This window comes from Sturnus vulgaris, chromosome 3, assembly GCF_052056855.1.
Source record: "Sturnus vulgaris isolate bStuVul1 chromosome 3, bStuVul1.hap1, whole genome shotgun sequence".
Lineage (NCBI taxonomy): Eukaryota > Metazoa > Chordata > Aves > Passeriformes > Sturnidae > Sturnus > Sturnus vulgaris.
This window is the reverse complement of record NC_142245.1, coordinates 52,559,882-52,586,058: the sequence shown is the minus strand read 5'-3', so window position 1 is coordinate 52,586,058 and position 26,177 is coordinate 52,559,882. Positions and strand designations below refer to the sequence as shown.

At 41.6% G+C, this 26,177-nt stretch overlaps 1 long non-coding RNA gene across 1 annotated transcript; it reads right to left on the bottom strand.

The window, feature by feature from the left end:
• LOC148224340 (uncharacterized) lies at positions 1–25,976 on the bottom strand. Its single transcript, XR_015802407.1, has 6 exons — positions 25,887–25,976; positions 18,673–18,854; positions 18,316–18,590; positions 10,926–11,046; positions 9,833–9,950; positions 1–2,719 (listed from the first exon to the last, which is right to left on the bottom strand). It is a non-coding gene; the product is annotated as an uncharacterized LOC148224340 (long non-coding RNA).
• Positions 25,977–26,177: the final 201 nt, after the last annotated feature.

Below are 26,177 nucleotides of genomic sequence, written 5' to 3'. Positions count from 1 at the left end.
TGAATCATGCACAAAATCTTTTATTTTTCCAGGAAGGTTAGAACCCTGAAGAGAATTGTTAACAAATAGTGGCATACTACTTTTGGTGCTTTTCTGCCAGCCAGAAAAAAAAAAGCAGCAACAACAAATTAAAAAATCACAAAGAAGCTCCATGGTTTATCAACTAAACCACTGAGCCTCTTGGCCATCACCGTAAATCTCTTCAAATTCTTGCTCCTGTTTTGATGGAAAACATTCAGTTCTATAATAACAGTACTTAGATAACCTGTACTTGACCTGTCTTTGGATAGTGATGATTTTCCATACAAGATGTTTTACTGTGATAACACAGTGATTCAGACACTCTATCTTAAGGCAGCTGGTGTACAAGTGCTTGGCTCTGGAAATTTTTTTCTCCTCTGCTATTTGAATGTAAGCTGTGTGCTGAAGGCCTTTCATGCCAGGCACATTTTCAAAGTATTCTCCCAGTTAATGCATTTCCATTAGAATTCCACTGTTTTTTATTTCAAGAACACAGCACTGCACCCATGGGAACTGAGCTTTTCAGGTGTTAAAGAGGATTTGTTATAAAGAAAGTGATTATAATAGGATTTAATGTAATTGAAAGTCAAGGTACAGTAGCCATACACTATCAGAGACAGCATTAAACTTGTTTTGTGAGTGAAGGAGTTTTGCCGAGTAAAACCTGGGGCCACAATGAATAAACCAGGGTGGAAGACCTCCTGCTGTTGTACTCTGTTCATTAGCCAGTGCTGTCCTGGCTGCTTTGCTCCCCAGAGAGGCAGGGCAAGCAGCAGAGCTGAACTACCAGAGGCCTGTAACAGCATGAAAAAAACCATCGGAAATAGCAGAGGCAGCTCCCACAGATTCAGCCCATCCACGCAAGTCCCCATCATGAAGGTTGCCATCAGCTCTGGAAGAAGTGTTTCCAGCCACAACCCCAGGTAGGTCACACAGATGGCCTGGCACTGCAAGGCAATGCTTTTGTGCACTGTTGCACAGAACCAATGTGAAACTAATTTGACTCTTCCACAAATTCACTGAATTCCTCTGTACCATCTACCCCGCTAGCAATCAAAGGAGTTGTCAAAACTCTCTGGAAGAACCCTGTTCCCCTTAATTGCTTTCCTTGCATCCTTGAAATCCTGTGGACAGATGGGCTTACAGTATCTCACATATTTAAATAACCCTTATTATCAAGTAATTGCCATTCTTCAGAATTTTCATCTTCTTTTTTCTTATCATAGCTTGCACTCTTTACTTTTGGCTTCATTCCTGCTCTCTCTCCATTTTCCAGAGGCTCTTGCTTACCTCAAACAGCATTTTGAACTTCGCCATTTAATCATAATTTGTTTTCTCTTTCTTCCTGCTTTCTTTTTAGCTGCTTCTGTGAGTGCTACAATGTCCTTAGATAACTTCTTTCTCGATTGGATGCGGGTAGTAGAAGTCACTGCTATTATCTTTTATTACACTTCTTCCCTTTTTGCTATTCTTCAACATTATGCATTCAGTCACTTCTCCAGATCAGAGGTCAGGAATTTAGACTCGCTAGTATTTGGGCTCTTTTATATCCCTAGCTGACTTGGTCAAAATGTTTTTCATTTAAAAGACAAAAAAGTCTCTTTCAATAAAAATGTACTTTCAAGGAAAGAAAAATACATACTTCACAATGTTTTCCACAGCAAAGAGAATTGTTCCAGAAAGAAATCCATTCAGATCAGATCAACACCTACTAGACTGAGGCTTTAACCAGGCTATTGCTTCAGTTTTCACTTTTCACAGGAAATCTCAAACAAAAAGCCTGACATTTTTCTTCCAGATTTCCTAGAGATATAATTGGCATTTGGAGGTCATGATAAACGTAGGTGACTGCATACATCTGCCCTTAAAAAAACAGTGACAGTTCTGTATTTTGGGTCTTCGTGAATCTGGTTCTTCACACTGAACAAAGATGTTTAGAAAAATGAGCATTTTCATGCACTACAGTGAGCATAATTTTCTCTCAAGCTGTTCTTTCCTAACTGACGTAGAATTTGAGTCAACCACAAATCAAACAACTTGGGGTTTGTTGCATGTATGCATATATGAACCAGCATCATAATCATCATTATACATACACCACTCCTTTGCTTGTTGCCATCCCCGAAATGCAGGCCCCTCAGTGGTGTTTCATGGCAGCAATTGCAACAGCCGGAGCAGCAATCACACAGTTCCAGTTTTAGGCAACATGTTCCTGAATGGTTTGCTTTCCATGCCTCTCCCCTTCCACAGTTCAAAATCTGCACGAGTGTAAAGAGCCGGAGTTCTGCTGTGAGCAGGCATCAACCAAGGAAAGTAGGTCTCGTTTCAGGAAGGAAACAAATGACGTACCATCACCTGAGGAGATGGAGGGTGTTGGGTCAGAGGAGAGATGGCTGGCTGTTTATTTCCAAGGCCTCCTTGCATCTTGTCTTGCAATTCCACTTAAACATTCTCCTGGATGCAGCATGAAACTGGAAATCCCCGGTTCATCATTCCCATCCTTCTCTTATTCTGATTACAGTCCGGGCAGCATCTGCAACTCTGAACCATCTCTTTTATTCCACTTCCCAAATGTGCAGTGACCATGTGCTCCTAGCATTCTCCATACACAGAAGAGAGAAAGCTGTTTGCACTATTAATTCCTTTATTTCTGCCACTTCAACTCTCTTTTTCGAGACAGGGTTTGTATTCTTTCTTTCTGAGGAAGAAGGAAAAAAAAACAATGGAGAAAGTTCATGGCCAAAAAAAGTGAAATGTCACCAATAATTAGTTAAGAACACCAACCTGAGAAACCAGTTCAGAAGACATAGACACATGCACACATGCACAAAACAATTAGTGTTTCAAGCCTAAAATTCAGGATCTTTGATGAAAATGTGCAGTGGAGAGAGGATCAATTTCTGATTATATTCTTGAAGGGCAGAAAGAGAGATAATAACTTTGATGCCGGCTCTTTGTTTAAATGACTATTGTTTGTAGTTAGCTGCTATTTAATCTCCACTACAGAGAGGAACCACTACACAGCTAAACTGTCTTCTAATGAGATCATTATTTTCTTACCACTCTTCAGAATGAATGTCATTTTACATAGCAAAACTACAGAGGCAGCGTTTTAGAACACTGCTACCTTTTATCTAACCAGCATAAGAGGCACTTGAGAAAAGGACAAGGAGGGTCAAGAAGAAAATGTAAGCGGCAGAGCTTCTTTGCCTGGCAGGCAAGGGAAGGACAAAGGAAGAGGTCCATGATAACAGGACTGACCGTCATTATCAGTGGAGAGGGGTCCAAGCTGCAAAGTTTCATATATTCTTATAGCAGGTCTGGCCCAGTATATTAAAAGGATTTGTCTGGATTTAATACCAACCTTCGGGGTTTAGTCACATTTTTAACTACTGCTAAATATTGTTTAAGACTTTGACATTTGCCAATTATTATCCAGCCTGGAAAGATACCAGGAAGCTTAGCAGCGTCAGAAACCTCGCTGCTTTTGCGTACTGCCCCTTTAAAGAGAGAAGTCTCTCCCTCCCAGACAAAGGGGACATGCATGCGATATGTGCCATTTTGCATTTCATTTTAGCTGCAGACTCGGGGATGAGAGCCGGTGCATTCTGCTACAGCGGTTCCAAACCCTCCTGTCCGCCCTGCCCCCTGGCCAGATGCTGCCTGCCTTCCCCTGCAGCTCCGGCAGCACAACCCAAACACATGCCCGTGCCTCAGCCACTGCAGCCCCAGCTCAGATAAAGGACGGCTCTGCACTAACACACCGGATCGGTGTTCGGGCATGGGATCCTCGGAGCAAGGAGGGAGGGGAGAGAGGGAGGGTGCGCGCAGTTGGAGGCAGTCACGTTTTAAATTGCTGTGAGTCGCTGCTTTGGTGCCTGCCACTCGGATCAGTCAAGCAGGGCATTCATATTCATGGCGCTGACACTCTACCTGTGCCCCTCTGCCTTGTTAATAAATGAAAGGAGGATTCCGAACAGGAATTTGCAGACCAAGTAGCTGCCTAGAGCCAGCTAATCAGAAAAAGTAGTCCCAGAGAGCAGGTAGAATTTATACTGCCAGCCTTGAGCATTCAGAATCGTGAAACTGGCCCAAGGAATCATGAGAGCTACTTAAAAATCATGTGATTTTAATAAACAATTCTCATGGGAAGGCTTTTATTTGCTTTTGGATTTTAGAGATTCCCAGGATCATGTTTATAAACTTCTAGCCAGAATTTAAGGCCCTGAAGGCTCTTGTGAAAAAGGGAAAGAGAGAAAGATCTGCATCCCCCCTTCAACCACAACCCCCCCCACCCCGCAATCCCAGGAAAGAGCCACATGACAACAAAAAATGTGATAAGACATCCTACCACTTGTCAGATTTTTAAAGCCACCAGAGCGAACTATCATTTAACCTCTTTCTCCCCCTCTCCCCATATTCCTCTTTAAAAGCGTGGAAGTTTTTGCATTTGGCTGTTTCATTTGTTCCCCCTGTGTTTCTCTAAGTCTGAAATAAGTCATCTCTTCTGCCCTTTGTTTATGGGAGTGAGTGCTCGAGAAGCAAAAGAATCAATGCTCTACTCATCAAATGGAGAAGTGTTTGGCATTCATAACGTGAATGGATGAAAATAAATGCCTCTGGCTGCAGTTTTCGCCCTGCTGTTCCACGCTTGGGCTGCACCAGCCCTGGATCCAGGCGGGCAGTGCTGTGGGGAAAGGGGCCTCGCTCCAAACGCACCAGCCCTGGATCCAGGGGGGCAGTGGGGAAAGGGGCCTTGCTTCAGCTGCACCAGCCCTGGATCCGGGTGGGCAATGGGGAAAGGGGCCTGGCTGTGGTTGCAGCAGCCCTGGATCCAGGCGGGCAGTGCTGTGGGGAAAGGGGCCTGGCTGTGGTTGCAGCAGCCCTGGATCCAGGCGGGCAGTGCTGTGGGGAAAGGGGCCTGGCTGTGGTTGCAGCAGCCCTGGATCCAGGCGGGCAGTGCTGTGGGGAAAGGGGCCTGGCTGTGGTTGCAGCAGCCCTGGATCCAGGCGGGCAGTGCTGTGGGGAAAGGGGCCTGGCTGTGGTTGCAGCAGCCCTGGATCCAGGCGGGCAGTGCTGTGGGGAAAGGGGCCTGGCTGTGGTTGCAGCAGCCCTGGATCCAGGCGGGCAGTGCTGTGGGGAAAGGGGCCTGGCTGTGGTTGCAGCAGCCCTGGATCCAGGCGGGCAGTGCTGTGGGGAAAGGGGCCTGGCTGTGGTTGCAGCAGCCCTGGATCCAGGCGGGCAGTGCTGTGGGGAAAGGGGCCTCTGCGGAGTTTCCAGTGTAACGGTCAGAGCATTCAGGCATGTGCAGACATGCCAGTCCTGGCCTGCGCTTTTTTGTTTTTGTTTGTTGTTTGTTTTAACAGCTGCTAATAATTATATTATCCTGCTACAGAAGTACTTCTGGGAAATGGGGATCTTTGAAAGCACCGAAGTGATAGGAGGAAGATGCTGCTTCCCTGCCCCCACTCCCCTTCACCATGTTAGTGTTCAGATACAAACAGCATTCCTGCCTCATTCCCCTCTGAAGTTAAAAAGACTTAAATTCTTTACAAGGAAGGTCATCCTTTCGTAGCCAAAACCCTGTTTGCTTTTGCCTTTCCACTTGCTTTCAAATGAAACAAAAAACAACCCTGAGAGTGCGCAGCAGCCCACTTCACCAACTCAGAAATTAAGCATAACAAGCCCGGGGGAGGGTGGGGGGAAGGACTGTGTTTCAGTTTATTGATGTGTGTGTGTGTCCGTGTGTGTGTGCTCAGCACAGTGCACTTCTCAGCAGCTCTTCCACAAATGCTGTGCAGAGTGTTCCCAACGTGACCCGATGGTGAGTTAGAAAGCTCTGGGCATTCGGGCAGCAGTCACACGGTGTTCGGGACCTCGGTGTGCTCACTCAAAGGAACACTGTCAACTGCCTTTAATAGTGTTAAATATAATTTATCGATTCTCCATTGTTTGTAATAATAACCTCCCTGAAGCCTGAGAATAATGTTTTCTTTTCCCCTGCAGATTTTGTCCTGTCAAACATTTTTTTTTCTGTGGTGTTGCTAATAGACCTTGAAATTAACATCGCATTTATGTTTAGGATCTATACCACGATTGTTTGTGCTGGTGCGCTGCACTCATCCATCAGCAGAACAAAATAGGAGAAGGAAGATGCATCTGAGCCCCTTCCCACCCTGGGAAAAAATGGGTCAAATTCTGCCCTTGGACGTAGGCACAGAACTCTCAATAAGGTCTGGGGGAAGCTGGCTGCATATGTGTCACTGAGGAAGAATTTGGCTCAGTGCTTACTAGTCAACTGGTGAAGCTAGAGGGGGCAGAAAGTGTTGGGGGATGTTTTAATATGTCCCACTTAAACATTGGCTGTTGGGGATTTTGTTACCATTCTGTGACACCAGGCTTGTTTAACATGAAGAAAAGTATCTCTTAATTACCTATGAAATTAAAATAAGCCTTAAAGTGAATTAAATTGGGGTCTAAACCCTTTGAACAGTCACCTAAGAAAAATTACCAAGCTCCAAGTAAAATTGGAAAACAGGATTTGTCAGATTTGCTTGTGTTTAACAAAATGGCAGTTATTCCACTTTACATTAGCAATTAGCATTTAAAGAATTTATAATTTATTTTTAACTTTTTTTCCTACTTTAATAAAACCTCAATAAAAGTTATGCTGCTATTAAAAGTACATTGTGTGAGAACCCCTGTAAAACACAGTTTCAGGATCCCATTAGCAAGCAGGAATCAGGAAATATTTAAAGGGCCCCTTGTTATACCTGCTAGTATCTCTTTCTTTCCCATGGAAAATGAGAAATGAGCTGGAATGTAAACAGGGGGGAGGAGGAGAATAAGAAATGCACCAGAGTGCATTTGGGATAGCCAAATCCTATGGCTTTGCACAAGGCCTCTGACTTCTAGGGAGGGGGTTTCCACCGCTTGTGGAGAGCTGATGATGCATGGAAGGCTGACGCTGCAAAACAGCCGGTGTAGGGGGAAGGGAGCAGGAGGAAGGAGTAGTATATATAGCTTTTCACCTTTTGGTCTCTCTTCAATTCACTCTCTGCACATGTTACTCAGTGCAACACAACCTGAAGAAATAATCACACTTGCAAAACCCGTGTGTATCTAGAAATTGCCAGAAATTCATCTTTATGTAGGGCTCACATACAGGAAATAAAAGTTGGGTGATTTATGGCATTTTATTGCACTTCTTGGCCATTGCTAATGTTTTCTTCATTGAGAAATGGCAAAAGCTGCAATTTGGATTTTTATTGTGCTGTTTGCCAGCCTTCTCTCCAGCCCCCCTTCCCTCTTTTTCCTTTCCTGGGTGAACTTGCTTTGAGTTTAGGAGATGAAAGTTTATGGAGGCAGATGAGTGTCAAGGGGACTGAATCCAAACACAGAGCCAATGCGCATGTTGCCAGATTTTATCTACCCTCACTGAAAATACAGTATCCAGAAAAAGATGAGTGATTATAAAGGAGAGTGACTTAGCCTCTAACTTACACAAAAATTCTTGGACGGGTTTCTGGTTTTCTTTTTTAAACAAACAAAACAATGTTTCCTGGTTGGCAGTTCCCAAAGTCTTTCCCTTTTTTTCCCATTTTTTGGCACGTTGCTGAAAGGTCATGCTGATGTATTTCCAAAACATGCTCATTGAGTACAGCTTTGCAAAAAATAAGAGCTCCTTTCTTTAAAGCCTGATCCTCCTCTCATTTAAGGCAGGAGACAATATTTCAACTGTTTGCTGGGACACAGGAGTAGAGCCTAATCAGAGAGTCAAACTCACTGTACGATTAAATATAGACTCAGTAGCACCAGCTAACTCCTAAAGCTGCTGACACCATTATACAATCTTGTTTACCATTGCTTGTGTCTGCCAGACTATAATGGTTCAGGCTAACAATGCTCATGCTACTTTTCAGCCTCAAGTAAAGATTTCTGACAATGAGGCAAGGGCTAAATCAGCTGTTAAAATACTCTAGTGATAATTCCTTCAAAAGCCTTTGTTCCCCATGCACTTGAGGGAAGGAATTTAAAACCCAGTGTGCTTTATTCCTGGGATGAACCATATTCCACCAAGATGTTGCCAGATGAAAATCCTTTCGAAGATTGCAGTGTCCATATGCTCAACGGGCTGCAGTTTTAAACTGTTGAGTTTGCTTAAGCACCATGCATTAGAATGAATACAGACAGGGTTGCTTAAACTAAAGGGGCACAAGCACGCTTTGCCTGCTGCTTCCAAACATTTGAGTTTGTTTGCAGGAATACTTTCTTGTAATGTGTGCACATGTACGTAGGTGCACGTGTGTGTGTGTGTGTGTGCGTGTGTGTGTGTGTGTGTGTGTCTGTGGCTGTCGTTGTTTATTTGGCTTAGGCGAGCAGGCAGGAGGATGGGTAAATGGACAAAGAGCTTAACTAGAACTCAAGGAACTTACACTCTGTTCTTGGCGCAGCATCAGGTTTCCTGCATGACCTTGTATAAGTCACTTATTCTGTCGTGCGCGTCCATCGTCCTTGCCTGTAAGAACTTTCCTTCCTTCCAGTACTGTTATATAGTTAAAATCCATTAATGAACCATGCAAGAATTGGCCGGGGGGCAGAGAGGAGGGGTGGGTGTTAAAGGAAAACTTTCTTGATACTTGACTTGAAGGACCTCACTCCTTCCAGGTAACTTTAACTGAAGCATAAATAACATTATCAGTATCCACTGTTGCGTCGTAGTAGTGTTCAGAGGCAATAGTCATAAATTTGGAATCCGTTGTTCTGGGTTATGTGCAAGCAAAGGACCAAAGTATGATATATTTAGCCTCAAAATTATCATCAGAAAGATTTTCATAATCCAAGTCAGCATTGCAGATCTTTGTGCCCAGGATTTGTTTTGCTAGAATTTGTATATTTAAGGGAACACAGTGTGAACTCAATGAACTCACAAACACTGAAAATTTCAAGTACTGCTCTGATATGAAGCCTGCTGCTCTCTCCTTTAGTTGTTTTCAGTAAGGAGTGAAATCTTGCTGGCTTCTGGATAGGGCTTTTGTCTAAGGAGTTAAAGCAAACACCAGTGTGTTGCCTTTAAACTCCAGTCCTGATCCCAGTGAGTTTGCAGAGGGCTGAGAGGCTTTGAAAAGAAAGGCAGGTTTTTTGTCACCTTTGACACGCAAACATCCCGCCAAGTTACCTTGTTGTTTATTTCCACTGTACAACCCCGAACACGCTGCTTTCAGGGTGCTTACCTTCCATAGCATGACCTTTCAAGCAAATATATCCCTTCAAACTTTGGAATTCAGTGAGTTAGAATTAAAATCATTGACCTTTCATTCTCCTTTCCTCTTAGCCACCCTCCGTCTCATATACTTTCCCTTTAATAACCAAGAAGCACATCTGCAGTTTTTGCTGTAAACACTGCAAAAAGCATTAAGGTTTTTAAGGTAACCTTGGCAAAATCCAAATTAGAAAATATACTGCAGGGATTCACATTTAACCTCCAAGTTATTTCACAGCATAGCTGACAGCTTGCATTTTTCAGAACTTTGTATTGTTTGCTTTTTTTTTTCTCTCTCTCTCTCCCTGTAAGCAACAGGACAAATTAAAAAAACACACACCACCCCCAAAAAGTAAAGGGTTTTTTTTTCTCCATTAGCAACCTGATGTACAAAATACACATGAAGAACCAGTTCCTTTTTTGTTTACTGAACTAAAAAGAGACACATTTCTTGCAATATTAGAATAACGGTCAAATCAACAACAACAACAAAAAAGCCTGGGTTCTTTTAGGAAAAAGTTGTATAGCTTATTACTTGATGATTTATACCTTCAGCTTCTTCCCCTCTAGTTAGGGCCACTCAGCCAAGAAACAACCTTCTCTGTTCAAGTCATCAAGGTACTGTCATCATTTCCTAACCCTGCTAGTGCCATCACCTTGGATCATCCTGCAGAGAAGAAGGGAGCCAAAATCAGTTTGGGGAGCAGGCAGGCACAGCAGCACAGAGGCAGTCATTCATGATGGAAGGCATCTGCTCAAGCTCACTGAGAGAGCAAAAGCAAGAGAAAGATGCTGCAAAGGCAAGAGGTGGGGTTCTGTTTTTCTCAGAAACGTGCTGCACTGTAGGACTGTGCCTTTTATTTTTGGCACAAATTGCTGTAGCAAATTATATAGCTTATCAGATGTGGTTTGTTAGGCTCAGTAAAGAAACCACTGCAAGGACTTGTTTTCCTTGTTGTCTGCACCCAGTTATGAGATCGGCACAAATCAGATTCCTGATGTTTCACAGGAACAAGGTTGAAACTCCATGGGCCTTGTTTTTCCTGTAACCAAATTAAGCGTGATTGGGTTACAAACCAATTCAGCTCAGTTGGGTTGATTCCTTCTCTGACTTTATACAAAAAGTAGTCTGCCTGTTTACCTCTATGCTCAGGGATTTACTGGTGGATAGGAAGCTACGTGCCAATTTCAGTCATTGCAGAAGCTCACACAGCTCTTCTTCAAACAGCTGAGAGGGAGTGACGTGCCCTCGCTCCAGAGTTACATTTGGTCACTTAAGTAAATGTGAGAACCCACACACTGCAGGATCAAATTCTGCAAGCCCCTGTTTTCTTCTCAAGAGCCCAGACCAGCCCTAAAGGATGTAAACATGAATTAGAGGAGGTGCAGAAGGGATTTCAGAGTACGTTAATAAACAGTTTAGCTACAGCAACTAGGGAGCAAATACACACTTTATTCAATTCTCCAGGCTACTGGAAAAATAACCTTAAAGTAAAAGGGTGGGCAGTGAGGCAGTTAACACCACCACTTAAATCTACTTGCATCTAGAGCCACATGCAGTGCCTGTCCCACACCACTAAGGCACTGTCACCACTGAAATCTGTTTGCCCCCATGTCAGTGGCCTCTAATAAGAAGACTTACTCAGCAGTGAATGGCTGGTGCCAAAGGTAGAAAGGAACAGGAGGGAGAAGATAAGCCAAATAAAAATTCCTCAGCCACCCATCTGTTTTCAGGGGAAGAGAGAAAATATTTCATTTTCTACCTGTAAAGAAAAATGGATTCATGTCACATCCTTCCTTGATTATCCCCAGCATTATGCAATTCAATAGATTTGCTGTCTTGATTAGACAGGCAGAATAGAATTTTAATTGTGAGCCTCTGGAAGGCAAAATGGAGAGATTTGTATGAAAAAACTGGGAGGCAGCAATATTATTGGAAGGCTGAGCTTTTTATAGTCAGTCTTTCTGCTTCATTCGACCATCTGCCTTTACTTGTGCTCTGCTGCTTGGGGTTGAGAAGTTGCTGGCTTTAAAAATGAGCCACAAAGTTTAACCAGATAAATAAATGTGTGCAAGATCTCTCCCTACTAGAAGAAACAGCCTTCAGCATTCCAGCTACATATGCTGACAAAATGAATGTTTTAATTTTAGCATTGTTTTTACTGTTTATCAAACAGAAATTATGCATGTAGTTGCTTGCACAAGTCACACTTAAAAAAACGTCCCTTTCATAAAGGCCTGAGAAATGCAGACTGACAAAACTATTTTACTGGGGGGCAAACAGAGAAATTATTATTTACTTTTTTAGACATATGCTTATAGGTATATTGGTAGGAAGGGGAGTTGGCTGGTCTAGGCTAGTGTTTGCAGGTCAAGGAGAAGGCAGGAGTGTCTGAGTCAAAATCCAATGCTAATTTAAGGTATCTGGGGCTTTGTTTGTGTCAGAAATCAGAGCTGCACTCAGTCCAGGACCAGGTAAAAGCAAATGTAGAGTTCCTGATATCTTAATTCTATATCAGTGCTGAAATGTGCCAATCATATTTACTAGCTAGGCAGGTGGGCAGTAAAGCCAGAAATTTGGGTAGACAAAACAGTTTGAGTGATATGTGGTAGTCTCCACTGCAGGGATTAAACTCATTTTGGGACATTAGTTGTAAACAGTGATTTTCAGGTGTAATTTTCTCCCTGTCTTTTTTATCATAAAAACACTGAAGACAGAATACATCAGTTCCACAAATTGATACATGGATTGTCCAGAACTCAAATAAACAAATTTCAGCCTAAATAATCCATAGTGAGTTCTGTAGGGTACTTGATTTAATTCACTATGAGCAGGCTCTTACAGTTCAGTGATGTGCTTTCTCTCAATGAAAAAATCTAAAAACATGTTGGGTTTGTTCCAACAGGAAGAACAGTTTCAACCATGAACAGTTTCAAAGGGCTTGGAATAGGTTCCCTGCCCAGATCTAAGCTTCTCTGTAGGTAAAATAAATAAAAAGATGCCTTGAAATATACTGCTGCTACTAAGCAAGTGATTTGTATTAGTGGATTGGAGTGTTAGTATTTTGTTCTTGCCTGTAAAAGGGGCCTAGAGGTCCTAGTGTCCAGTTAGTCTAAACATCAAAAAACTCCAGAAGTTTAAAGCTTCTGATCTGACAAATTATGCTGGAACTCCCCTAGACTATTCAACATATGGAGATTTCAGGAATTTCTGCCTTCTTGAGGGAAAGATTTGCTTACAACACCTTGTTACGTCTCTTGGCAATGGTCCTGGCAGTACAGCTAGGCCTGCCTGGCACTCAAGCTCTGCCCAGTAACACCCTTGTTTCAGCTACCATTTCACTGCACTTCTGCAATGACCTCTGGGGAAAGGCTTGCATGGTTTTTTGCACAAACTCTGCTTGGTGTGATTTCTGCATCTGCACAGGAGGTGCAGCCTCTAACTGTAATGTCACCTTTCCTACACCATTTTTCACTTTTGTAGATTTGCAACTGTGCAGATTCTTGTGAGGGGTAAAAGCCTGCACCGTCAACTACTGAGTGGTATTTTAGGTGGAAACAGGAACACTTTGGCTTTTTTAAAGAGGTCAGCTTATCCATCACATTTTACTTACAATGTTTTTCCTTATCTCAACAAATAAAGTATTCATTCAGGGATTGTGCTTATACTTCACAGGGAGTTTTCTTTACTGCTAGGAATGTTCCAGTAAGAAAGGAGAAAGCAAACTTATAGCAAAAAAAGAGAAAGAAGTAGCTATAGAAATTAAACTACACTACGTTTAAATATTACCAGAACAGTTGTAAATCTCATTTCAAGGCAGGCATAACAGACAATTAGGGACTGACTCAACAAAATACTTAAGAAGTGCCCGTATACAGCAAAGTACTTAAGTATTTATTATTTTCAGTCTTGACTTTTACCTTCGCATTTATTTCGACGTTTTGCTAAGCCTGATTCTGAACAAGAAAAGCTCGTCTAAATTTAAGACACTTTGCTGAGAAGATCAAGATAATATTTCAACTGATTAACCAGATTTAAGGGCTTCTCCTTCTCAGAGAAATGAAGGACATGCTGATACAACTGAATAAAAAAAAAAAACCTGCAAATGCTTGCTGCCATCTCTGGAAGATGGTTTTCCTAGGGATCTCAAATGGAACTCTCATGCCTGGATGTCAGGCACCTGCATATGGAAATGTTGTTTTTATTGCTGTGTTAGACTAATCAGTTGCTATTACTGTAGGGGTTAAGTGATGGAGTTTGGAATTTGAACCTGCACAAACAAAATCCCATGCACGAGCAATGGGCCATCTACAGCAACAAAGAAAATGTATGGTCCAGCTATTCCACGGCCTCTCCTTTCTGTGGCTCACAGAATCAGTACTGCTGTGCTTAATGATAACACATTTATCAAAATACACAGAAATACGTGTTAATTTTAAAATCTATCAAGTGTAAAAGAGAGAAAAAAAAGGAGAAAACCATTTCTGCAACCTTCTGTTTGCAGACCTTCCAAATTTCTATTCTAAACACGAGTCTAACATCATTCATGGAAATACCAGCTCAGCACTGTTGAACAGCAGTCTGTTTCTTTATATTTATTTTGCCCCCTCATATTTTCTTCCATTAAAGTTTTGCAATGTACACAAACAAACTGCAATGAGAAAAAAAAAAGACAAAAATGGAACGCATAAAAAGGCAGGCAATAGAAATGACCTTTGCCACTCCTTTGACAGTATTTTGCACATTTCTCTGCTAGTGGCTAAGGTTTTTTTTTTACACTTTCAGGCAACCGTAGATGATAACATGAATAAAATTGTATGGTGTCTCATGAATTTAACAGAAACATTTTAGAGGCAATAATTGCACTTTCTGGAGTGTACTTTAATTTAGAGATGGAATTCTTCCTGTGATTTATGTAGCAGTATATTTTATACTGTGTAAGGTATGCTTTTAAAACTGCCTCCTCACAAACACACCTATTTGAAATGTGCACACACTCCTTCATACACACACTCACACAAACATAAATACACAAATCCACAGGTATAGTGCACATACATAAAATGTGGCTAAATCCAGGTATGAATACAGGTATTCACATTTGTATAAATGCAGAAATTTCAAATTATTCTATCCCTAATTAGATAATATTTTGGTATAATGCAGAGACACAATAAATTATAAGCAAAAAGATGACAATCAGTGCTTTCCAGGAGTAGCAGTCAGGGGCAAATTTTGGGTCTTTTTTTAAAAACTTCTGATTAGCAGAAATAACCAGATGCTGATTGCTTTGTGGTTCCTCTTTCTTTCAATACAATTTTGCCCAAGCAGAAGATACTCTATGTGTAGTGAAATGCTCAGGAGACAGAAGCATGGAATCTACTTGTCTTCAAGATTGTCATCTTCCACAAAGAGGGTAGCAGCCCATTGTATTAGTTATAGTACAGACTGCAACAATCAGATTTATGCAGCTGATGGGCCCATTCTTTCCATCTGCCAAAACCCTTTCTCTGCCTGATACGCATGGTGCAGACAGCACTGTGTGTTTACTGCTGCTCTCCACCTAAGTAACCATGAGAACATGCTGAAGCCAGTGACCCAGTCACACTCTGCTATGCCTGGCTTAGTAACCTGGGGACTAGAAGCCAGGAACTTTATTCCTTTTTTCTTCCACTTGCTGCCTTTTCGTTTTTCCTATCCCACAAATTTGACAAAGATTTCACAAATTTTCCAATTCTGCAGCAAAAGGAAACCAGCCTTGTGTAAATTTTTCCACACATAAGTGAGCCTGCTGGCCCATTGCACCCTAGCCTTCAGATGGGGCAGTGAGCCAGGACGTAATACTTCGTGTATCCAAGTCCCTGGATGGCCATTTCCCCAGCTGCTAAATTACAGCCAGAAGACTCAAGCCTAAAGGACACTATTCGTAGTCCCCTGTACTGGAGAACAGCAACACCAGATTGTGATTGTCCCTGGAGCAGCCTTAGGACCCTGGCATCCCACATCCCTCATAAGATGGTTGACTAGTGGGCTAATGATCTAGCTTGAAACCTTTCCTCCACTGTAAAGATATTTAATTAGTAACAAGAGGTGGCGTATTTGGAATGGAGGGGCAGAAGACAAAGAGCAGCAGAGTAGCCCAGTGCTTCAGGCACACTCCTTACTTCATTTTCAGGAAGACAGAGAAGTAAACTCATGTCTGCTATCTAAGTGAGCTATGGAGAGTTTTCTTTAACCTAAGAACCAATTCTGTTAGCCTTTTTCACATTCTCTATTCTTTCAAAAATATTCCCATTTAAGTTGGGTACCTGTAGAAGAAGTAACTGTTTAGCATGAGAATGATGGGCCAAGGCCCCCTACAACCTAGGCATAAAGGACTGGGGCTTTTTCATTTCTTTTTTCTCCTCCATGTGTCCTTCTGTGAGTCCCTCCCTGGAAATGGAAATGGTGTATTGTAATGCAGATTTCCTGCAGAATCTCACAGATCACTCTCTGCAGGGATTTCACTCTTCAGCTGAAATACTTTTCAGCCATGGTATTGTTCATTTATTCAACAGCTTTATTTTTAAACATGGAATACTATGATTGTGCATTACTAATTCCTTTTAAAAGCATTATAGTGTTTATTTTTTGATTGAGGCTTGAGGGCTCAAGATCATTTAGCTGAGTTTTGTTGGTGTCTTTTTTATTCCATTATTTATGAATTTAAAATACACTATGAAAGGATTAAAAGTAAAGTAAAAGACCTCAAAACCCCACCAGTCTTGTTTTCCTCACTTCAATCCCAGTACCCAGTCTGTTTTCTCTTTCATGCTTTCCGCAGAGAACCATTTTCTTTAATGTAATCACTGGCTGATTGACTTTTGCCTCTGTTTTCACTTTGCTCCTATTTTTGGAGGTCACAGAAACAGCAAAGGTTTCAGTTAACTTCTCGTTAGAGACCATACTTCAGCCCCAAAGCACTCCAGAGCCCAGAGTAAGGCAGAGAAACACCATCCACCTCAGCCCAGAGCCAAGGTGTAAGACTACAACAGGGAAACTGGAAAACCCTTGGTCCTGCCCTGAATTCACCCCTGGAGCAACTCTGGTCTCTGCCCTAGTGCTGAAGTGACCAGCAGATGGGTCATCTTCAGCAGTGCAGTGGCATCTCCCTTACTATGGTTTCAAAAAGTCAGGCAAATCAAGAGGAGCAACACGATGTTGAAGAGCCTCTCTCTGCCCAGCAGGTAAAGGGAAGAGCTTGGCCCTAATACCTCTAGTGCAGCTGGTACAGAGGAAAGATTTTCTGGGCAGACATCTAAGCTTTTGTTGTGCAGCTGCTTCAGAGAGATTAATCCAGTTTTTGTGGAGAAAGGAGAAGACTGACCCACAGAAAACAAGATCCCTGTGGAGGAAGGAGGGGGGAAGTGTGGTATTCACTAGCTTCCCTCACCACTGCAAACAAACTTTTGGTCTAAGCTTACTCATCATCTCACAGAATCACAGCATTTTTAGGGTTGGAAGGGACCTCTGGAGATCATCTCCCATGCGTGCTGTATGCCTTACCTGTGGTAACACTTCAGCAGTAGGAGAATACATTTGTCCTGGGCCTGTTCTTACTGTGGCCATCCATGGTAGAGCCTGGAGAAATCAGTGCTGTCTTCATAGTTCAAGCTTGCTGGCACTACTTGACAGGATGGCTCAGGGGATCTAAAGAAGATAAGCCCTGAACCGCACTATTTGGTGATCAGTTATTGATTTTTTTTTCAAAAAGAAGCAGGAAATTTTGTCCCTGCAATGGTGACTACAGCACAGAAAATTTGAAGTCTGGCTCATGGAAAAATCCTGAAGCATTAAACTGATGTTCAAAAAGTTGTTTGCACCTTACAGTGCAGAGCAAAGTTTGAGATCTGTAGGTCTCAAACATGCTTAACTAGGGAAGACTTCATCCCACTGAAAGCAAAGCATGGGATTAGGAGTTTTGCTGAATCTGAGCCTCCAAAAACCTGAGTTGTATTGTTGGTCTGGAAGTAATGACCACAGGTATGTTTTTATAGCTCCAAAGTAAAAAATATTGCTAATTGAAAAGGACTATTTAGACTTAACAGAAATATTTGCTATGGGCTAACAACATACACTGATCTCTGCCTTAATTTATCTATAGACACTGAGCTCTGCCTTAAAATGTGCATGGGCAGTTTCCAGTGATCCATGTAAGCATAAATTATTTAATAAAGAATAATTGATTTAGAATTGTAAAAAATCATCAGCCTTGCAGAGGAAAGGGACAGCAGTAGACAGATACATTTTAAGTACTAATGACTGTGCCTTATGAGAGTAGCTTTACCTGGTGTATAATGTATGAGTGGTAAAATAGGTCAAACCCTGGAAGCATCCACATCTTTGAAATCATTATGAATACAATGGTTTTACTGCATCAACAATTGCATAAGAGCTGCAAAGCAAAGGCACATGTGGAATGCAAAACATAACGAAAATCCTTGCTCTTGTGTTGCAGATTAGAGAGCTACTACAGATTTTGGATCCTTTCCCAATTTTAATACAGTTACCTTCCTGTGGCCAGCGTTTCCACGTTTTCATTTTTGTGTGTGACAGGAATTTGCTGCTTTGTTCTTTTTGTACAATTCATAAGATTTCAACTGTATGTGGTACGCAAAATTAGGCATATTAGCAATGACAGTCATTTTTATTCAAATAAAAGTTTGGCCATCCCGTTTGTATTCTGCTAGAGCTTGTAGGGATGGGGGAGGGCTTCATCCCATGACATCCCATCCCCCACAAACAGGGGAAGCTAGTTCACTGCCTACCTACCACTGCAGCTAAAGTTATGTCAGTGCCAGGTAATGAAAAGGCTTTGTTACTTAACAGGCAAATAATAGAGAGCCTTTGTGCAGGGATAATTACAGTGGTTTGGATATTCCTGGATTAAATCTTGGGACGAACATTCATCTCAGTAAATCACTAATAAATACACATTAGCACCATGTCTCTCTCTATTTTATACTCTAGTCATCTTGGTCATACTACTCACAGGTTTATCTGGGGCTGATTATGAAGTACAGGCTTCGATGCCCTTTGTCCATCCTTGCTATATGACTGTAACATAATACTCAGATCTTCCTGGATTTCACCTCCATCAATCTGTCTTCTGAAAAAGCTGCAACAAGACTGCATAGCTTGCTGGCTGCTGGGAAGAGTAACTGGCAAATATTCGCACAGCATTTTGAAGAAGCAGGGCCTGACTCATTGCAGCATTACTTCAGTTTTGACATCAGTATTAACCATCAAAATTCATGTCATTATCATCTGAAAAAAAACAAACCGCTGCTGAGAAGCAAGCCCATAAAGAACCATGTGCAACTGCTGCTCTCCTTGCACCATTTCTTACCTGTTATTTTTGCTGAGTTACCATTTGCTTGAGCCAGTTCACTTTACAAGTCTGTATGGGGTTTGTGAGAACAAGGGCATTGATGCAGGGCATTGATGGGTACTGGAGACGCCTGGACAGAGGAGCAGGAATCACCTTTGCCTGGGCCTCTTACGAAGTGTGAAAACACTCCAGGTAAAAGACTGGTTTCAATAGAAAGAAGAAAAGTGTTCAAATCATTTAAGAAGCCCTAACTACTGATCACAAAGATGTGCTGCATAACATGCCTTCATAATTTACGTTTGTGAAAATCAAGAAAAGCCCAACACTTGGCTGTACATGCAGCCCCTTATTTCACAGGATGACCCATCGATACAAACAGTGACCTTTTGCCCAGTACTGTTACCCTGGACTTGAGGTCTGAATGAAGAGTTCTTGATGAAAATTAGGAGGCACAAGGCCAAATATTTATCTTATACTTACAAGCAGTATTATTAGGCTACCTGACAGCCATTTTTAGTCAGAGGGCTACAAAATAGCCCTCTTTGAAGGAAAAGTAAGACACAAAAGTTTATAGAGGGAAATGAAAAGTGGGCAAGTACTGCTATTATTATGGAATAAGAGTGCTGCAAAATTGCAGCGAAAATTGGAAATCCATAATTTTATTGCCAAACCTAGTTTTGCCTACAATAATAGTCATGAACAGTTGAGATGGAAAAAAAAGACCCATTAGGTCATTTTTCCTGTCTTCTTGTTAATTAAGAGTGTCTCCTTGCAAGGATTTTGACTGTTTTGTTCATTTTAAAAATAACTAAAGCAACGAGGGTTCAACTCATTCCCTTGGGAGACCATTCAGCAGACTAACAGACCTCACTGCTATGAAATTTTTCCTCATTATCAGCATGGATTTTTCTTTGTTCACTTTCATCCCCGTATTTCTAGTTATACTTGGTCAGACTATTTCTGTGTTACATTAAATTCCATCATTTCTTTTCACATACATATTTCTTTCCCAAGGCAGATACTGGGCTAAATCTGAGCTCCAGTGAAGAAACTGGATGTAAACTCAGAGTAGCAATTGGCTATAATAGGTCCTATTTTTACTGCATATTGAGCACACATAGAAAATTGCCTTTAAATTCTGAATGGGAAATCTGAAAATCAATTTTTTTCTTCAGGGAATCTTTTTTTTTTTCCTCCAAGTATATGGCTGCCTGCTTCTCAAATCCACTTAAGTACTTAAAAAGCAGCTTACGGACACCAGATTCTTCCCCTCCAAGAAGGGAAACTGACATGCTGGAGCTGCAAATCACATGATAGTTCACATTTAAAGGAAAGGAATGTCTTTTATTTACTACAGGACCAGGACCAGTACCAGGCATATCTTTGCCCAAATAGTTAGCTAAGGGTGAATGTGTTCTCTGCAAAAGGTCACAACAGGATATGTACCACTTAAGTCTCAATTATGCTCTATTTATACCTCCCTCTGAAATTTTCTTTAATTGGGAGATTCGGGGAATTTTTCTGTTCCACTTATCCTATCACTATCGGCCTGTGTAAAAAGTCATTCTCCTCTGTTTTACAAGCTCCCTTTAGTACTGGAAGGCTGAGGTCTCCCCAGAGCCTTCTGCAATGCTTCTGGTTAGTAAGCCATTGTTTTTTCTGTGTCGCTAACTTTCAGTGGGAGATAACTGTCAAAATATATTTCTAGATCCTTGCTTTCTGTTTCTGGCTAACTCCTCCTTTCTTTTATGTTTTGCAGTTCATATAAAATGAAACCCTGATGATTTGTAAACTACAAGTCCTTGTGAAAATAAGGACTGTCCCTTGTTCTTGTGAAAATAAATTCATTCTGCTCAACTTTCCCTACATTATACACATTCTGGGATGACAGATTACTCCACTGTGAAGCTTCTGGGTCTAGTCAGCTGCATGGCAGTGAAAAGAATGTGTTGATTACAGGTGGTAAAAAGTCAAAGTGAAAATAAAGAAATGGTTAAAACTATATTAAAGCACGTGTCTATATCAAGAAAGAAAAAGCTCAAGGCATTCTGGAGAATGATACAGTGCACCTGTGAATTTCCTAGGCTTGCTGTGTATATGGCAGACCCTTGAAATGAGCTGGTGTGAAAATGTTCTTGTGGTTTTGTTTCCTCTGCAGGGTTTTGGGTTAGAGTTTTGTCTTGTGGTTTTGCCTTTTGAGGGTGTTTGTTTTTTTTTCCCTCTTTAAGCAATGAAAAATGCAAGGGAAAGAAATTTACCAGTTCAAGCCCTCAAAGAGCAGGTTTACTATCCTCCATACATATTCTCACCCTGTGTTTGTCACCATTTCCTAGTTCTGTCTATTTCTGCACAAATCAGTCTGCTTTATCATTCTCTCCTGAGAGCATGGTGCACAGTCTGGGATCTGTTTTAGAATATGTTAAGTATTAAATACACATTCATGTTTTGTCAGTTTATTTTTAAAGAGCAAATTCAGGGAACTGATGATGGTAAAATTCACTGTATCTTTAGATATTCTAGATACACCCTCTACAGTTCTGGGCTACAGAGAAAGAAAGCTCTGTCACTCATTAACTTAGAGCTTGATGTCCTAAACGACAGTGGGAGGCAGAAGTGGATGCAAGGGCTGCTCTCAATGTAAAGCATTCCATTCCTTAAGGACCAAATGATGTGCAGCACTTTTTCCAGACAAGAGACTCAGGAAAAAAAAACCAAACAAGATGCTGCAGCTCACACTTCAATGAAGTTTTACCTTTCTCCTCCTCTTGTGTAACTGAGAGTAGGGAACTTTAGAGTATATTCTTAGAGGCATGCTTTCCCTGGTATTCAGATGTCCCCAGTATTCCTTTGGACCTTTCAGGAATCCTTACATCAAAAGATGTGTAGTGGTTGAGACTGCTGACACTGGAAAATGTGGGAGAACTCCCTGGGATCTTGATTCTCTCCAGTCTGCAGCACAAAAATCTTAGGTGGCTTCCTAGCTCTCAGGGAGATTACTTTGAAACTGCATGAAACAAATCTGTCCACAAAATAATTTCTACCGTCAAAAGTGGTAATATTAGTCCATAAATCAAACTTGTATTGCATTCAGTCCTTCCACTCCACTTTTCTCCTTGAAGACATGTGAGCAAAAACAGGTTTCCTTACTCCAAACAGTAAATACCAGCCATCGACTTCTAAATTAATGTGAGATGTCTGTTTGGTTGTGGTTATACTAGAGGATGAAAGTGAAGTTGTTGTGATCATCAGATCCTTCGATTCTGAAAGTACAGTCAAGTCAAATATTTAGATTTGCTTCTGGTAAGCACTAATGTTTTCGAGAAGTCCCACAGATAGGCTTGGCATTCATCCTTTCACTCCAGAAAGGATTTTGTGTCATCAGTTACACCCTAAAACACAGAGGCTCATAGGAGCAATGCAAACTTTGCATTAATGTTGCAATAATGTTGGTGATGTAAGGCAGCAGAATATATAGATTCATATAATGCCTTCACCAAATCCATACCAGTACAACTATAGCCTCAGCTTTTCAACGGTAGATTAAGACAGTAATAACAAAAATAATTACGTTCATAAAACACTACAGTGTGTTCTTAGCAAGATTCTAACAAAATCTGATGAAATACCAAAGAGATCAGTCTTTGTTTGTTTGTTTGTTTGTTTGTTTGTTTTGGACAAACTAGCAGGTCAAGCAGGTGGCTTGAACTTACTCTAAGAAGGTCTTATCTTACTAACTATATAACCAGCCCTTCCTCCCAGGATCACTCACTGTAGGGCAGCTCCAGCAAAAGTACCTGTAGTTCCCAGTGCAAACTAGTAGAGACAAGTACACAGCAGGTTCCTGGACACTGTTTTGTCTAAAGCTACTCAGCCATTCCCTGCAGCAAAGCAGCTACTGTCTTAGAGCTCCTGCTTTTGCTGTGACCAGAGGGGCTGCACTGCTGTTAGCAATGGGGAGGGATAGGCACAATTTTCAGGAAAAAGAAAAAAAGAAAGAAAAATATAGGAAAACCTTTATGAAGGCAAGGGCATGGAAGTGACTGTTCTAACCAAGCAGCTCCAAAGTGCTATTACTAATTTCAGAATCCTCTAAAAGTGTGAGTAAAAGCATGGATTCAAATTAATCAATTGTCTTTTAAAGTCGCTGAGGTAGCACTCTGACTATTACCTGTGCTTTTAGAGTGCATCTCAAATGTGTCATTCAGGCTTCTGAAGACAAGAAAGATACGAATGAATCACCTTGTTACAAATTAATCAACCTGGGATTAGAGCTAAAAATTTCAAAAGCACCTTAAAATGACTTAGAAATCTAATTCCCATTTTCAGAATTTACTTAGGCAGTTACATCCTGGCTCTAGTCAAAAGTCAATGGGATGATAACTCCTAAATCACTCTAATACATCCAGAAATGTTACTCACTTCTATATGTAACACAACACCAAGCACCTCCATAGTCCCGTTTGCCCTTCAGTGGGCATCCCAGGCTTCTGCTTTTTCATCCCTGATTTCAGCCCACATTTACCATATGTTGTGCCTTCATTTTCATTAAACATTTTGAAAGATGGAGGTTTCAAACACTGAGCAACTCATTCATTCATCTTTCCACACAGAAACCTAGCATCAGTAAAACACCGATTTCAGACATTATTTTTAACTAATGAGGAAGCAATATTTTTCCTGACATTGACAGCAAAAATCCATCCACCCATTTGCATGTTTTACAAGATGATACAGCATGTACTACTGTCACATCTCAGACTAAGCATATATTTTGGTCTTCTTCCAGTTACATGCCTTTTTCATAAGTCAATGGGCAGTCATGGGATGGACAAAGTTTCATTTGAGTCCTAAGGAAATAAAGCAATTGTTGAGCTATATAGATGGTACTGCTCTTTCATTGACAGATTATGATAAAGTCCCTTTTTATCCTTGGGGCATTGGAAATATCTTTTTATTTCTCCATCTCTGTCCCCTTCCACCCTGTGTCTGTCTTGTCCATTGTATCTGCAACATTATGTTGGGAGCACTTCTATCACAAATGTCTGATTCCTCTATGGCACAAGCTATAAAAAATAAACTAAGGCATACACATGTCTAGATTACACCTATTCAGAGGCGTATACAAACATAATATCTTGCTCTCTGGTACAAAAAAGATGAACTTGCCAGTGCTAGTGAATGACCAGTTAGAAAAAAAGGATTAAGATAAGGCAGAGAGGCAGTGAACAAAAGCAAAAATCACATTCAGATCTGAAGGAAAATGATAATCACAGTAAGTCAGCAGTCACCCTGGCTTTCAGCTCTTTTTATTTCTCTTCCCCACCCCCACTCACCTCCCGCTTTTTTTATTGCTTACTTTTTCGTTCTTTTGCCCAAGATTCTGTATTTTTCACTCTTTTGTCATCTTCCCTAGACAAAAGCACAGGACTTGGGGAAAAGGATCAGGGAAAGGGAAATTCCTATCCTGACATGTATTTCTTCAGTGACCTTGACAAAGTCACCTAATTTATTGTTTCCCTTACTGTAACAAAATGGACAGGAATGAAAATGAAGTCTTTTTCTGACAGTCACAAGTGCTTTGTGATCTAACCCTGTCGTCTGAGCCTGCTCTGAAACCCCAGACTAAGTTAGCACAGACTCGAGCTGTAATTGTTATCAGTAAAGCCTCGCCTCTCCCCTAGACACACTTTCTATGGCGGTCAATACCTGTTCAGCAGCCGGTCATGGTGGGAGAATAGCAATCACCAGAATAAATGCTATGCCCTTTCTCCCAAGCCTGTTGCATCTCAATAAACTTCGCAGTGTCTCCAGCAAAGGGGGAATTCAAAAGGGTGGTCCCAAATCAGGACTCTGAAGGGCTTTGCATTCAGAATAAGACACTATGGGAGTATCATGATGACAGCTGCTCTTACATCACTGAAAATAATTATTCTGATCCATGAACACAAGCTAAGCTGTAAGAATGGTCTTGTAAGCAAGGTCTGTTTTAATAGAAACATAAGTATTATGCATTACAGTCTATTATAAATTGGTTGTAATTTTCTCCTGACACTCTGTGAATTAAACTAGTTAGGATACAAAAAAAAAAAAAAAAAATGCCACAAACCAGAAAGCAAGCTCAATGTCTGAAGGTTAATGATTGCTCATGAAAGCTACAGAAATAAATTATCTGCCTAGGGACATTGTCACATGATCGGCACAAAAGCTGCAACAGCCGAAAATGTTTATGTAGAGAAAAAAACACTGTCAGCATCACAGAGCCCTTCCCCCACCGTCGGAGTGGAGTCCCGAGCCAAACAGCTGCTCCTGACTGCTTACATTAAACTAATTTGTGCTGCAACATTGCAGCTGCTTAATTTTTAGACTGAACTTTATCACCAAGAAGTGTTACAATAACAAGTGATCCAGCCCTGTCTCTGAAGAAATAGCAACTTCTTCAACAACAAAGGCTGCTTAAGGTGCCGAAATTCAAGAAAGAAGCAAGAAGACAATAACCAAAACAATATTTTAAATATCAATGACCTACTGTAGCTGTTACTAGGAAAAGACTTAAAAAATGGGTTTGCTTCTAGATTAATTGGGGGAGTCAGACTATGTCCCTAAGTGGACAGGGGTTGTCCCATCCCAACATCGGGGACCAGTGACCGAGATCCATGGCACAGGCTCATGGAGCACCAAGGTGGGAGCAAGGCGCGGTGCTGGGGCTCCAGAGGGTCACGCACCCTTCCCAATCGGCCTCCCCTGCACCTGGTGTTGTGAGATTGCACTGCAGAGACCCATCATCTGCACCCCCTTCCCTGCAGCCTCGCCCCTTCTCTTCCCCACGTTCCCCCTGGTTTGGGGTTCGCTGTCCTGTAGCACAGCTTGCCCGTCTTTTCGGCCACAGATTCACTGATGCCTCCTTAAAATATTTATGGCACTCAACATGTAAAAAGAAGAAGTTAAAAAAAAAAAAAAGGGGGGGTGGGGGGAAACCCTCGCTCATTCATATCCCAGCAGCTTGAAAGCCCTGACCTCCCCCTCACCCCTCCCGCTGCCTCCCCCCACCCCAATCCGAAAAAATGCGTCCTAAGGCACTGGCACCGGAGGAAGTGTTTACAGAGAGTGGTGCGCCTTGGGTAACGCAAGTGCTGCTCTTACAAAATGTCACATGTTGTTCCTCCCCTTTTCCTCTGAGTTATTTTCCTCTGTTAACATGCAGGGCTTCGTCTTTTGCTGAAACAGACACTGACCTGAACTGGTGGTGATTCCTGCCAAATATGCAGGCACTGTTTTGCTACATTTTGGAATTCGGCGAAGTCCATGTGTCAGGCATTTGCTTGCCTCAGGAAACGCCAGTGCTCAGACCAAAGGCCTCCCCACCCCCTCCCACCCCCAGTGCTTGGAATGCACAGAAACTTTTCAGTTTTTAATTAGTTTTAATATGATTAATGTTTTTAGCTGCATATCTTATGTCTTGTTACATCCGGTATGCTTGTCAAAAAAAAAAAAAAAAAAAAAGGAAAAAAAAAAAAGGAGAAGGA